This window comes from Haemaphysalis longicornis, unplaced genomic scaffold, assembly GCF_048455015.1.
Source record: "Haemaphysalis longicornis isolate Haplotype H1 unplaced genomic scaffold, Haemaphysalis longicornis Haplotype H1 scaffold_3, whole genome shotgun sequence".
NCBI lineage: Eukaryota > Metazoa > Arthropoda > Arachnida > Ixodida > Ixodidae > Haemaphysalis > Haemaphysalis longicornis.
The window spans coordinates 193,014,481-193,024,118 of NW_027526335.1; the positions used below are offsets into that span (position 1 = coordinate 193,014,481).

At 47.7% G+C, this 9,638-nt stretch overlaps 1 long non-coding RNA gene across 1 annotated transcript; it reads right to left on the minus strand.

Moving 5' to 3' along the window:
• Positions 1-5,388: 5,388 nt before the first annotated feature.
• LOC144173635 (uncharacterized) lies at positions 5,389-8,355 on the minus strand. Its single transcript, XR_013323343.1, has 2 exons — positions 7,836-8,355; positions 5,389-6,379 (listed from the first exon to the last, which is right to left on the minus strand). It is a non-coding gene; the product is annotated as an uncharacterized LOC144173635 (long non-coding RNA).
• Positions 8,356-9,638: the final 1,283 nt, after the last annotated feature.

Below are 9,638 nucleotides of genomic sequence, written 5' to 3' on the forward strand. Positions count from 1 at the left end.
TTGAGCGCTGTTCATATGCCCTTACCGGTCTCCGGCACAATTAATGCCGCAAATTCTCAGCACGTTGTGTCTATCGGTGACCAATAGATTGAGCTTGCAGTTAGGTCTCCTTACAGCACGCCGTCGCGAGCGATAGGCTCGAACCCCTCCTTGACGGCAAGTGGTTTGTACATAATGATACTCTTTGAGGATTCCGTGGGCTTAAAGCCCGTGTATCAGACAGTTCTTCGTGGCTGTATTCTTCGTTGTCCAGGGCTTTGTGCAGACGATTGTACCCTCGACGACACTTCAGAACTGGCATATCCTGAAACAGTCCTGTATTTTCTAATACATTGTTGGCCACCTCCGCGTTCAAAAGCGCGGATATAGTACCTGCAACCCCATCAACACATAAACCCGCCATAATCGGTTACACACGGTACCACGTTGAAAGGCCTAATCAGTTCACCAAATGTTTGCGGTTCGGCCATGCGGCAGAAGCACGCTAACTTCCAACGCCATGCACTCGGTGTGACGGTATGTACCTGAGCCGCATCGGCGGAGCGCGGTCGCCGTGCACGGAAGAACACCTCACGAGAATAGGCAAGGGAGATGGAAAGGGGCCGGCGTTTGTTGCTATATACTGTATTTACTAGATTCTAAGCACCCCCTCTCTTCCGCGATCACGATGCCCAACGTGAGGGGAGTGCTTAGATCCGAAAAACCTAAACTGCCGCCCCTACCGCCCCTACCGCCACAAGAGACAGGCGCAAGGAGCAATGTTTTTTATGGCAAACATTCAAAAGAAGAATAGGTACAGTGCACCCACCGCCTACGTCTGATCCTGAGTCACTATCACTACCATTCGAGCCAGTTGTGCCGTTTGGGCCGCCGCTCTCAGTATCCCACCGCAGGTTGTCTTCTGTTCCTTTGAAGTGGTTTGTAATTGAAAACTTTACGAATTACTTGGCCAAAACGCCAACTCAGGCCAGCTTCCACGTGTTTGAAGTGCACCTTGCGATGGTTGCTTAGAAAAGGGGGTATATATTCGCATGCAAACTCTTGTTCAATTTTTTTTTTCCGAAATTAGGTGAGGGTGCTTAGAATCGCCAAAATACGGTATATAAAGCACCTTCTGAACACAACACCGCAACGGTTGCGACGGGAAGACTACACGCCAGACAAATACACCTGCGATTACGAAGCCCTTGTTGCTGCGGAAGACGACATAATTCCAAAAGACCTAACATTGAATACAGAGGATCGAATAGCTTGAAATAAAATGTAATGCTATCACATCCCCAAGCGCAACTCTTAATTGCCCCTGCCGTTTTTCGTTTGCGTTAACGTAATGTTAAGTTAGTATTAAACTGTCGAGATATTCGTTGTTATGTAAATAAGCGACCGTCAACTTTCACAATACGGGTGTTTATCGTGCTTATTTCCGCCCCAGCGTGCAACGCGAAGTGCGTATTTTGCTGTTCAATTTATCGGCATTTAACACGCACGCTTTTTTTTTGTTTTGAGCAGCGAGTAGTATGCAAGCGTTTATTCGCTTTTCATTCGGCTATACGGACTCCCCGAGGCTACGTCATGCATTGCGGAGCTGTCACAGGCATGCGTAGATATAGTAAGGTTCACTTGTATATTCTACCTATGCTTCACATTTTTTTCTTTCACGCATTGGCCCTCAGTTTCACGCCATTTTGTGCGCGTTAACTCGGAAGTAAATGCACCCCTGGGCAGCTCAGAAGTTCCGAGAGCTTCTAAAGAAGCAATGAAAAAGCCTATCATGAAATAAGCGCAACGACACGGGGCGGAATTCGCCCCCTAAGGTGGGGAATGAACCCGAGGAAGAACAAAAATGCGCGAAATTCAAACAGAAAGACTTGATGAAGCGCAAGCCGTCGAAACGCAAGTGCCTTGGTTGTTTTATTCGAGCTTGGCGGCGATGTGAAGCGAGGCCAGGGAGTGTGAGCGATAGGTAGGCGGTGACCGCGGGGTGGGTTGAGCCGATGCGCACGGTGTCTCCGACATGTCCACTGAGGTGAACGTAAACTTGCATGCCCGGCAGGCCCACGAGATCAAGTCCGCGCCCATCGCTTCGAGCGTGTCTGTCGAAAACTGGAAAGAAAAACCTACAAATGACGTAGCCTCACAAGGAGAAGTTGTATAAATGGTTCAAAAAATGAATCTCCGAGAAGTATTAGAATGAAATATAAATGAACGAGAAACACTACACCTCTACCGGCGTGAGTTTTGCTTTCTATCTTCATGCACCCTGACTAATTACTTTCGTTTCAGATCTCATGCAGTCGTTGTCATTACGGAGTCACCATAGACCACGAAAGAAAAACGACTGCGTTACGACTGTAAAATACAGAGGAAGAATGGCCTGTATTTTATGTAGTTTTGTCCAATGGTTTTCACGGCTCTCGGTGGAAACATGAAGGAATTTTTAATAGCCAGTAGTACAATAGGATATAATATAATAATATATAATATAATATATTATAATATAATATATTAGGTAGAATATGATATAATATCTTACAACATAATATAATGTTTATAATAAAAAACAACATAATATTATATAATATAAGTATACTATAATACGATTTACCGTATAATAAGATTCTATAACGATAGCCATCTGCATTGTCCGTGGCTGTAGAGTGAAATTAATGGAGGACCTCGACCACCAAATATACCACGTGGGACCCAATCACGTATTAAAGCGAAGCTTTCTATGCCAAACTGATGGCGTACGTCGCGTCCGAAACGCACCCCAGGAGAGCCGTTCACTCTGACGATGATGGTGGTGATTGTGGATGAGGTGCCGAAACACGCTTTCCGTGGTCCGAATCGAACCTGCGTCCCTCGCGTTACGATGCCGATCCTGATGCCGATGCCCCGATTGCGCCATGCCGACATGGCCGAAGCTGGTTGGATTTGAAAAGGGGGGGCATGGATGAGCAAAATTAAAATGATCATGTACTCCTCTCTCCAATGGCGACGATAGTGAACGCGAAGATTTCTTTTTGCGACATCAAATGGCGAAGGTTCAAAGTCAAAGCCGCGGCGCGATCAAAAGTCCAAAGTGCATGCGTGTCAAAGTCAAAGCTCAACCAGTCACAGACCAAACCGCCTGTGAGTCAAAGTACGAACTCAGACAACCATGGAATCCGTCATGGAAAAGCTTCGCGTTCGACCATCGTCGTCGTCAGACGGAGGGGTGCATGCTTTCTATTTTGTACGGCCGTTGAACAATGGGTGAGCCAGGAAGTTTATTCGGTGATCTAAGGGTGTCCGAACCCCGAACCCAGAGCGATGATGATGATGACGCACGAGCGGAGAGGATGGAGTAATGTTAATGCGAATTATCACGTCACGTCGAGGAGGTAATGTGGGATATTGTCCATTGTGCATAAACAGGGTCGTTCGTTTTGGGGTAAAACCCGATTTTGGCCAATTTTTATGTCCCGAACATGTTTCGGGAAACTCTGGTTAAACCTGATTTCTCTCCGGATGTACCCTTTCAAAGTACCGATCTGCACAATTGTGGGTCCGCAGTTCTCGACCAGTTGGAAGCAATCTCCACAAACACTGATTTCGAACTCATTGAGTAGTGGCATGACTCTACCTCTAGCTACCTCAGGCTGGAAAATAGTGCACTGACATTGCTCTGCCTAGCTAACGGAAGCTGCCATGTCGAGGGAACTTCCCCCGGTTGGGGTACGTTGAACGACCGTACAGGTCTCCAACGGAGACCGACTTGTTGGGATTGCTGATGATAATCTATGTAAACGAGGATGTGCGAAAAATCGATGACCAGCTTGTTGTGAATAAAATGTTTCATTTCTTAGGAGTTGTCAATGCTCTTTAGCGTCATTATTACTGTTTTATTTCCACATAAACGCCAAATTTCTGAGAGTATTGTATTTGCTAGAAAACCCTTATGTCCCCCCCTCCCCCTTACCAGCCTGAAACAAACCCCAATTTTAACGCATTACACCTCCTGACACCTTCTGAGAGAAAAAAAAAAACTGATTGTATTACATAGCACATCTGAAGATTTAACCTGGAAAAACCAGAAGTTCGGAATGCTGGTAAAGAAAACCCCGATTTTCCCCGGATATCTGTTCGAAAAATAACACCCCATTTTTACCTCACAATTTCAAAAAAAGTATAAAACCCTGAAAACAAACAAACCTATGTGGTCGTGGGTTTGACGGCATTCTGTATGGATAGGAAACATGCTTGAAATCGTTTGCTGGTCACTGACTAAAGTAAAAAGATACAAATGACGGCACGCGAGCGCTGGACGTCCCCGGTTTATGTCCCCGGAGACGTCCGGACAGCCGGTTGCTTCAGTGTGAACAAGGGAGCCGTAGCACTCCCGAAGCGCTATTTGTATTTTTTTACTTTGGTCAGTGACCAGCAAACGATTTTGAACAACCCTATGGATAAACAAGTCTCTGCAAGTGTCGTCGATGCCCAGGCCGTCGTGACGCGGCACATGCGATCACAATAATGTACTCCTCTGATGAAAGGCGGGAGCATGTCCGCCAATGTTCATGAAGTTTGGCGCCCAAAAGGGTTCAGGTGTGACACGTGCACGATTTCTGTGACGCGGTTGCGACGGTCCGATGGAGCTTGACTATGCGTGACACGATAGTTAACAGGGGAGGTTTCCTCAAGGACTGTATACGGGCCTGTGAAGCGGCGAAGAAGCTTTTCACACTGGTCTGCGAGTGGGCGTCCATAGGGCCTCATCGCCATGGCAGAACCTAACAGGTCGGCGGGAGGCGTCATACCGGTCCTTGAGGCCTTGCTGGGTGGCTTCAGTCTGCGGAAGAGCAACTCGACGACATTAGTTGACACGGGAGATGAGCTGTTCTGAGAATGGGGAGAGGGTAGACACGGGAGCCGATAAAAACGTGGTGTCAGCATGAACGATGCACTCTAAGAACTCGAGGAGTGCTGGGCACTCTGTCTAGGAGTAAAAACTTTTGTCCCATATTTCACTCCCTTTGGAAGCATTGGGCGACTCTTCCGAGGAGTAGCGCGTGGCGGCCGAACGAGAGGCGAAACACTCCCCGTGGGGTTTACTTGCTGCTTTCCAAGGGGAGTACTTGAACCCTGTGTGGGAATTGCAATGCCATCTCCAAGGCAGCGTTCCGTCACTCCCTTTAGGCGTAAATAAGCTCTATTGGCGGCGTTCCCGGATACTGCAGACGGGTACTACTATTCTCTCTTGGAAAGCATCTCGTTACGCCTCAAGAGCGTTCTGCTATTCCCCGCGAGGCAGCGTGCTTTCGCTCCGCCTGCTACTAGCCCCCCCCCCGCCCCCTTCCCCACGATGGTACTATAGGCAGTTACAAGCAAACAAAACAGGACAACCTATTTTGAAACATAGAAAAGAAGAAAAAACAAGCTCAGACTTTATTTTTCAAAATACCACAACAATCGGTTCATTCTGCAATTTAACACAAAATGCAATTTATTGGGAATTAAAATATCACGGCATAAAAACGGTTCCTACTCCACATGCACACAGGAGACGTAGCGCCTATTTAGGATACATCCAAGAAAAATTCACAAATAAAAATGCAGCAAAGCAATTGAAAACACTGAAATACAAACATTAAATTATGACGATAAAAATGACATTAACATCCACAAATAAAAAGGTACTGGCATTAGCAAGAAAAGCGTCACTAGAAATACAGCAGTGGGAGAATAGTTAACAGTATTAATATAAAACAAAATGGTCTTAGTACACCAGTGAGTGCTTCACATGGATTGGAAAAGCCAGCTCTTATTTAGCACACATAAAAAATATCTACAAATAAATTTTGCGAAAGAAAAATCTGGGACTAAAACAATTCAGCGTGGATTACTATTAACGCATTACAAGGTGCAATGAACACAAAGATACAAAGCCATTGACACGGCAACTTTGCAACAGATATATTTTGGTGGTACAATAGGAAACCGCAGGAAACATTCCCACTGGGTTTTTTAGGCGGGTGGTTCTCAAATGAGGATGCGCTAGTAAGATTTAAAAAGGCATAACTTGGTATTAAAAACAAACACGTTCGAGCTGACTGCTTCATAATGTTGGTGGCGGCCTTCAGAACAGTACCGACCAGGGCACCGTGCTTGAGCCAAAGTAACGTCTACAGAAGCAAGAAGGTGCGCTTCGCCTTTGAAGCGTTTACACAATGAACGGGCAAAACACAGACAGCAGCAATGGAAACCCATCCACGATGTCCAAGGGTGTGAGGAGAAGTGTCTTGAATGCGACGGCCACTGCAGCTGACGCCTCGGGGATCTCTCCCTCTCTCAAAAAAAAAAAAAAAATCTTCGGGCAAGTAGCGTCTTCCCGTGGTTCCTACATAGACAGAAAGAGGGGGACAGCAAAGATAAGTTCTACAATGAAAAAAATATTAACGAGTTTGACAACGTTAAATGAAGTTTATTGGGTGATAGATTAGCTTTTGCGCCGAGAGCACGCACTGAACCCGTATTGGAATGCCATACTGCTTGGCGCAGTAACCAGTCTAGATGCGGATGTGGTGACCTTGGATTCCACCACGCTCATTGTACCACTTGGCCAATGTCATGTCAGACAGCGCACCCTATAGCTGTCTGCCTACGCACTGCGCCCCAAACCCATTAGTGCTTACGTGTCCGTAGCTTCAACTGTTTACGCCGCTATCGTTCCCGGTATAAAAACATTGCACAAAATTTAAGGAAACATAACTCTTTTTGTAAGGTTATAATCACTGAATAATTTGCATTGGATTTTGTCCTCAGCCAACTGCAACGTAGGGCCAATTATACGTTCACAAGACTAGCGTGGGAAAGTTGCTAATGGGTCATATAGCTACTGTTTTCTTCATTCTCGAGTACGCTTCGTTGCATGCACGCTGCAGATCGCAACATTTGACGAGAACCAATAGGCTCGTTATTGAACGATCAGAACGCTCGAACGCTCGAGCGACGGCGACAACCGACGCGAAAAAAGTAATGTAATGGGTACAACAAACAGTGTGGGCGACAGCGACAAACGAAAAAAAGTAATGCTTTGCTGCCAATGCCCTTCGTCGTCGTTGCTGCCGCTCGCTTGTGGGCTGCTTCTGTCCGGGAATAAACCCGCGACGGCGACGGCCCGTCGCCTGCCGCTGTCGCCGCCGTCAGCGGCCTGTGTAAAAAATTTTCGCTTGTCTGTGTCGCACACAATACCTGTTTGCCGTACACACTGAGTGAGGTTTCTCGCGTCGCTCATCGCCTTAGACGCATGTAATTACCCCTTAACAGTGCGGTGAGTACGCCCCGAAAAGTCCCATTTCCGCCCATCCTGCCCTCAAGCAAAACGTAAAAAAACTTGTCTGAACAGCATTTCAGTCTGCTGCTGTACGCGCGGCGGTCACTAAAATTATTGTAATTTAGTGACTACCACGCGCTAGACGCGCTCCTATCACTCAGCCTATTGTACGCAATTCTTTGGAGCCGCGCAGGTAGCCACAGCTACTGCACGGCCGCCACTCTAACCCTAGCCGCCGAGCTAAGAGTACAGCGTATATATAGCGCTGCGACTACTCGCGCGACCATGCTTCCTACCTGCGAAAACATTCCGCAAGGATACCAACACTTCACGTATCAAAGGGATTGAAACGGTGCAAGAATCGACGCTGTTTGTTCAAAGCCGCCCTTCAAAACTAAGCAACGGTCAAAATCAGTCACGAAAACGTTAGGACTAACCGCTTCCGCGGACCGAAGTACCGACAGTAACTCTGCTTCGTTAAATACACAAGACAAGAATACGAGGTTAACTAGTGGCTTACCTCTACTTCCCGCCAGCGTTTCTTCGTCCGGTAGATAAATCCAAGGTCGTAATAGCTGCGAAAGATCCCAATCTCAAGGCGCGAAGCTTGCGACGGCCGCGGAAACAGTCCGGCCATAGCGCGCGCATCGCTACACAGTGCGCATAGTTCCGAAATCGGCCTCAGCGCTGTCGCCACTGTGATGTTCGTCCGAAAGAAAAACTAGTACCACGCACGCACGCACGCACGAATGAACGAATATACGACTTGCTCGCGTGTGCATGATGTCGCGCTGACGCACAAGCGGCCAGCAGTTAGCCAACACGCGTCGTATACTGTGTCGAAGCAAGTATGACGATAAGGGCAGGTCCAACTTCCCATGTTGCACGAAGCGTCTGCTTGAAAGCCCACTTCGTTCGTAGCACATTGACATCACGGTCTGGCGCGGCCTGTAAGTCGCCCGTCCGGCCTTGGCGGGTTCACCGCCTGTGTAGGTTTTTGCAGAACACGCGCACTTCGTGGCTCGCTGAAGGTGCCTTTCTCACGCTTGCTCGGGCGGATCGCGTTACCTGATCCCCCGGATGTATGACGCGTTACGTATCGTGATCCACGCCTGCGCCGCCGGGGGGGGGGGTCATCATTTCTCTTTGCTTAACAAAGGCGCTTGACTTCCAGCAACCGATCGGTGTGTACGCTTTTATTGTCGCTCGTCAGTCGACGAGATAGTTTTCACCGTAGAGGGTGTATTTGAGATGCCCTCGTAGTGGTCTCGCCTGTTCCTCACACTCCGATCTTGCAGATAGGCCCCATATTGCTGTTAATACCAGTTATGTATACGGATTTCCTTTATTTAACCCAATAAAAGCTATCGTATGTACATGCCTATCTCGGCGACACTAGCCACGGTTGTGGGGTCGGGTTCGTGTTGTGCTTGCAGCTTGAGCTATCAGAAGAGCGCGGACTTCACTTCTTGCAACACCATTTTTCTCAATCGATCTCAGAGTTACAATCAGTTTTTTTTTTAGCTCGACTAGGCGCGGGACAAGCGTACGTCTATCAAACTCTTTCAAAGCGACCGCCTGCAGCGGTCCGTAGATTAGTTCCTTCGGTTTGCCGCCTGCCGCCACTTAACGCTGCGAGCAATCGTTACACGAATTCATATTCTTGCACGTTTAGAATGCGCGGCAGAAGTAATCGGGCGCTTTTTACACAACCGCTTTATATAATATATTCGTATGCAAATAAAACATCGCTGATGAGTTGGTGTGCGCAGATGGCAGGAGTGCATCTCCATGCGCACTCCCGCACTGGACAAGAATGAAATTGCAATTCTACTCTTCGTACTGGAGATGGGAGACGATGCGCAGGTTTACTCTTCACTGGTGCGGGAGCAGAACTGGGGCTGCACTCCACCGCGCACGAGAAGAGTACGCGGTCAGTTTTGCTCTCCTCCTCATGGGGAGCGAGCATTGCATCCAACTCCCCGCAGCTTTCGAAGGGAGTCCACCAACGCTTGCAAGAGTACAATGACGGTTGGACTCTTCAACTGCTCCCCCGATTTCTTAGAGTGTGGGTTCCGGCCGAATACAAGGGAATATGGAGAATAGCCGGTAGTCAGTTGAATTGCAGTATTATAGGCAGCCGTAACGAATGGAGTAATTGTGTCCCATTTGGTGTGATCAGGCCGAATGTGCATAGAAATGATATCAGAGAGAATGCAGTGAAATCTTTCAGTGAGGCCGTTCGTCTGCGGTAAGAGGAAGTGGTTTTACCGCGTCTGTGTTCGAAGCAGGAAGAACTTCTCCAACAATACTGGACTGAAAA